Genomic DNA, 6,000 nt, shown 5'->3' on the forward strand with positions numbered 1-6,000 from the left:
GCCGCACACTCAGTGGCGATAGAGTCGAATACTGACTTCACCTCCTACAAGACCCATGTTGCCAAACCGTTGGATTCGTCCCCGGCCATGGGCTCCGAGCCGCCTGCGTCTGTGCCTATCAAATCCGATTGGGCACCGATCATGGAGTTTACCTCCGCGGATATCTTTCACCACTCGCCCTTTGGCGACGTGCTAAACTCATTGAGGTCTCTCTCCTTGTCAGGAGACCCTTGGCCGAACTATGTCCGGCTAGAATGGGATGCGGATGACGAAAAAATTTGTTCCCCACCCACCACCCACTTAATAGCCACTGTCGACGATTTAACTGACATGCTCGATTTCGACTCCGAAGACATCGACGGTATGGACGACGATGCAGGAGAGGAACAGGAACCACCGCCCACAGGGCGTTGGACATCCACTTCATCACACGATATATATATGGTGGATACACCCAAAGAAAACAATGACAAGGAACGGAAGGATGCAGCGAAGGATAGCTCCCTCGAGAAGCAACCAAAGTGACGGCGTAGGCGCCGCTCCAAATCCCGCCTCGGCAAGAACAGTGATAACAGCGCAAGGAAAAATAACACCCCGGTCGACTCCAGAGGAAACGAAGACCACATTGACCCAGCGACAGAGCAAGATGAACCAGCGGACGGCGAACATAGTACGGAGCCGCTGTCCGAACACGGTGACGCCGAGGATAAAGCTCATCAACCTCTCTCCGGAGAGGAAAACAGTCCGGACGAGGATGCACACATCATCCCAGAAAGGCACTCGGAACAAGAGAACCTCCGTAGAAGGCTTATTGCCACCGCGAGGAGTCTGAAGAAGCAGAACCAAAGGCTTAAGGCCGCCCAGAATACGCTCAACAGTAGATGGAACAAAGTGCTTGACACTGAAGAAAAGTATGGTGGCAGTCGCCACATAAAGAGCTATCCAAAGCACAAGCTGTTGCCCGAATTCGATGATGAGGCCTTAGAGCCCACACAGCCGAAAAATAAAACGGCCGACCGGTCGGATCGACCACCTCGTGGCCGCGATAGGGCGGCTAACGAGGCCGCACATAAGTCAGCACATGATCCAAGCAAGGACTTGCATCAAAAGGCCGGCATGACCAGATCCATCTATGGATCTAGGAAGCGCGCTCCAGCGCATAATCAAAATCGAACAATACAACCATCAGAACGCCATGACACAGCCAAATACAGGGGTGCTCCACACCCCCTATGTTTCACCGATGAGGTGCTGGATCACAAATTTCCAGAGGGATTCAAACCCGTGAACATAGAGGCGTATGACAGAACGACAGACCCTGGGGTCTGGATTGAGGACTTCATCCTCCATATCCATATGGCTCGCGGAGACGATCTCCACGCCATCAAATACTTGCCCCTCAAGTTGGAAGTACCAGCTCGGCACTGGCTGAAGAGCCTCCCCGAAAATTCAATTGGAAGTTGGGAGGAGCTTGAGGATGCTTTTAGGGCTAACTTTCAAGGGACCTATGTCCGACCTCCGGATGCAGACGATTTAAGTCATATAATTCAACAGCCCGGAGAGTCAGCCCGAAAGCTTAGGAACATATTTCTCACTAAGAAGAATCAAATCGTCGACTGCCCGGACGCCGAAGCCTTAGCAGCTTTCAAACACAGCGTCCGAGACGAATGGCTCGCCAGACACCTCGGCCAAGAAAAACCAAGGACAATGGCAGCCCTAACAAGCCTTATGACCCGCTTTTGCGCGGGCGAAGATAGCTGGCTGGCACGTAGTAGCACCAGCGACCCAGGCACATCCGAAGTCAGGGATGGTAATGGAAAACCACGACGCCGTAAAAGCAAGCGTCGAAATAATGAAGACAACCCAGACAACACGGCATTAAACGCCGGATTTAGGGGCTCTCGACCCGGTCAGCGGAAAAAGCCTTTCAAAGGAACAGAGATGGACCGTCCAGCCTAAACAAGATTCTACACTACTAGAAAAAGGCTTACTAGTGGCGCACCAGTTTTGCCTACTAATGGCGCACTACTGGTGCGCCACTAGCACCACGCCACTAGAATATTTTAGTAATGGCGCACCACAGGTGCGCCATTAGTATCTGGTATACTAATGGCGCACCACGGGTGCGCCATTAGTATCCCACAGGTGCGCCATTAGTAACTGGCATACTAATGGCGCACCAGATGAAAGTGCGCCATTAGTAACATTTTTTTAAAAAAAATCGTTTTTTCTTAATCTCAGGTCACTATTTCACATATGAGATATCCAACACATATATATATATATACAACAAGCATCCATATAACAATCATATCCAACACACAAGTTTCATCATATATACATACATAGCCAACACATAGTTCCATCGTTACCTATTACAAAAGTTTCACATTGTTCATCCAACACCGTTATCCATCCAACACCATATTACAAAAGTTTCACATAGTTCAGTTCTCATTGTTCTTCTCCTTCTCCTTCCTCAGCCTGATGCGCCAAGAGCGGCGAGGTGGTGGAGGTAGCTGTGGGATGTAGTCTTCTACCACAATTGGCGTGGTCATGTCGCCCAGCTATGGGATCGCCGGCGCCACCACCGGTGCGTGGTCATTGTCAGGCACCACCACCATCGCGAGGCCACCTTCAGGCAGGACGGGCACGACCATCGCTAGGTCATCCTCAGCCACCACCATCTCTTGCCCATGGTCAGCCACCACCATCTCTTGCCCTTGGTCAGCCACCACCAGCGCTAGGTCATCCTCAGCCTGATGCCCATCGTCATCCTGCAGCTCCTCATCCCCACTTTGCTCCGCTTCTCCCCCACTCCAGTCCGGATCATCCTTCTTGCTGTCTTTGCTGCTGCCAGAATCGCTGCTGCTTTCGCTAAAGCCAGAATCGTTGTTGCTTTTGCTACAGCCATAATCGCTGCTGCTTTGGCTGTAGCCAGTGTCGCTGCTGCTGCTCCCATTGCCTGTCCAAATGCAACAATGGCCGTTAACAATCGATGTGAGACAAAGCCAAATGTAGAGGAATAAGAAGAGGCAGAACGCACTGGCATCTTCGTCGTCAGCGTAGCGCATGCGACACATAGTCATGTTGAAAACCTTCACGATGAGCATTGTGGCATCATCGTCGTACCTGAAGAGAAGAAAGTACCCGGTCCGCAGGTCGTAGGCACTGTAGAACTTCTCCCAACCACGGCACAGGTACATGTGGCCCTCCTCGATCACCAACTCCACGTCCCACAGCCTGCGAACCCCGCTGCCGGCCTGTCGGAGCTTCACATTATCTGGCGGATCTTCACCCAGCATGTTCATAAAAGTGTCAGGCAGCCTCTGCAATTTGGGACAAGGAGTGATGTAGCAAACAACAGAGTTATCATAATGAGATGGGTGAAGGGGAGATCTCTCGTTTTATATACCTGCCTCGTGGCTGATATTGAAGTCCCAAGTATGACACTGAAGAACTCGAAAGCATCCAACTCGTACTCCGGTGAGGCAGAGCGGCGGTGGCTGCTTCCCCCCATCTCTGATAAGCAGCAGAAGAGACCAATTAGTACCCTTACAACATCACATTGCAAATAGATGAATTGTGTAGGTATGCATGGATTTAAGATTATTTGTGCAAAGCCAATTTGTCAATGATTAATATGATATCTCAATTTCCACCAAATAATACATTTGTTATACACCACATTTTCTTTTCCTTTGGAAAAGAAAAAAGCACACTGCATTCAAGTGAATGTATCTTTTATTGCCCAACTATGCATTGGAAAATGTCCACAAATCCCCAACTATGCATTGGAAAATGTCCACAAATGGAGTGAGATCATTAACTGTCAAGTTAATAGGGATAAGAGTACACTTATGATAGTTAATTGTCATCCTAGCAATTTGTTCAAAACAGGTTAGAATCCATTTCAGATTCAGAGCAATTCCAGCATCATTTTCCAACAATAAAAGGGTATCATTAGCATATTGTACTCTTATAATAGCACTCTTATAATGGAACTATTCTATGACCATACTCAAAGGGGCTCCAGAGATTGCACTTGCACGCACAGATTGTGTACCACGGTCGAGGGGAGGGAGGGAGGGAATGGGGAGGAAGGGTGGAGAATTTCATTCACAAATTCTTAGTAGTTTTTTAATACAACAGAATAAATCTTGACATCTCATTCACAAATTCTTAGTAGTTTTTTAATATAGTAGCTAATTGCCTGATCCGGTTGGTGCCAAGATCAAGTGGTGACCTGACCTCTTGCCTGGAAGTTTCTATTCCTTGCAATCTACTGAATTTCTAGTACCTTGTTTTTTAAACTGCTAAGCTATTTTGAGCTTGAGCATGGGTCAATTCAGTGCCCTACAAGATGACTATCTTCTCAACTAGGAGAATTTTCATTGCCTCTTTCTTTAAATTCCAGAATTTAAATAAGGTTATCATTTAATTTGTTCAAAAATTACAATTTAGTAATGCTAAAGGTTCTGCTTCCCTTCTTCCAATGGGCTATGTTGATGTACGTGCTGAATATAGATATATACAGTCTAGTTGGTACATCTATACATCTGATAACTGAGCACCATCGGCATCAACGCGCTACTATTGGTGTTATTAATATCAAATAGCCCTGCATACCTAGCCTTATGCAGTATTTTAGTTAATAAACCTACAAGTCACTCACTTCTTACTGATGATTGGTCTGTTGGTGTTTGCTTGCATCTATTGAACACAACAGGTTCCTTCCCTAAATAACTGGAACACAGCAGGTGTTGTGCCTGGTGATGCTAATTGGCTGTCGGTCACCTAAACGTACTTGTTTAATCCCTATGTGTTGCATACAAATATGTACATTCATCACCCCTTAGCAAGTTTATTTATGTTTAACTCAAAATCAGATTTTTTTAGGTGTTGCATACATATTTTTTTAGGTGTTCATGTATGTTTTTTTGCTAGCTACTGAGGGAGGGAATGGGGAGGAAGGGTGGAGAGGGAGGAAGGAGGAAGGAGGAGGGGTACCTGGGCGGGCGCGGCTGGTCGCCGGGTGGCGGAGGACGGCAGGGGAAGGCGGGGTGTGGGCACGTCGGAGGAGGAGGAGGCCCTCGCTTGTCGGCTGCTGCAGGGGCCGGAGGAGGCCCTCACTCGTCGGAGGGAGGAGGAGAGGAGAGGAGCGCTCGGCCGATCTCGTTCGGGGGGCGCGGGGGCGGCGGGGGTGGAGTCCTGCGGGGGTCGGGGCGGCGGCGTCGGGGCAGCGCAAGACCACAGCGGCGGCGGCGTCGCCGACGGCGTGCAGGCGCGGCGGACGGAGGGGGCGGAGCAAGGGGCGGCGGCGTACGGTTGGGGTCGAGTGGGGGATCTGGCGAGGGAGGGAGGGAGGCCACAGTGCGAGGGAATAGGTGGAGTGCGGGATGTCTATCTAATGGCGCATCTCCCCCAAGTGCGCCATAAGTACGACGATAGCAATGGCGCACCTCACCCTGGTGCGCCATTAGAAATTACTAGCCCCACTGCTCAGGTTATATTTCCACCTAACCCTATCTCCATTAGAACATGCCCACTAGCCCGACTGGTCAGCACGCAGCACACACACTAGGAGGTCCTGGGTTCGATTCCCAGGCTCCCCAATTTTTGTTTTTATGCATTTAAAATGCTGTTTGATATTTATTTGTGTTTAAATATGTTCAAACTTGTTTAAATCATAACAGTAATATTTTTTTATAAAAACAGTAATAATTTTTATAAAAACAGGGTGTGGGGGAGAGGGTGCAGGGGGTGCTCGGTGGCGGTGGAGCGGGGGAGGGTGCGGTGGGTCGTCGGGGGGTGCGGGGGGTGCTCTGTCCTTGTCGTTACCGGTGTAGGATTCCATCGTTACCCCGGAGTTCTGATAACCATCGCTCTTCATGTCCTTGTCCTCGGTGTAGAATGTGTAGCCGTTGAATGCGAGGCGGAGGTTGCGGCGCGCGCGGGCGAGGGCGAGGTTGGTGTCGGCCCTGCGGTGCTGCTCCGGCG

This window comes from Aegilops tauschii, chromosome 3 (assembly GCF_002575655.3).
Source record: "Aegilops tauschii subsp. strangulata cultivar AL8/78 chromosome 3, Aet v6.0, whole genome shotgun sequence".
Classification (NCBI taxonomy): domain Eukaryota; kingdom Viridiplantae; phylum Streptophyta; class Magnoliopsida; order Poales; family Poaceae; genus Aegilops; species Aegilops tauschii.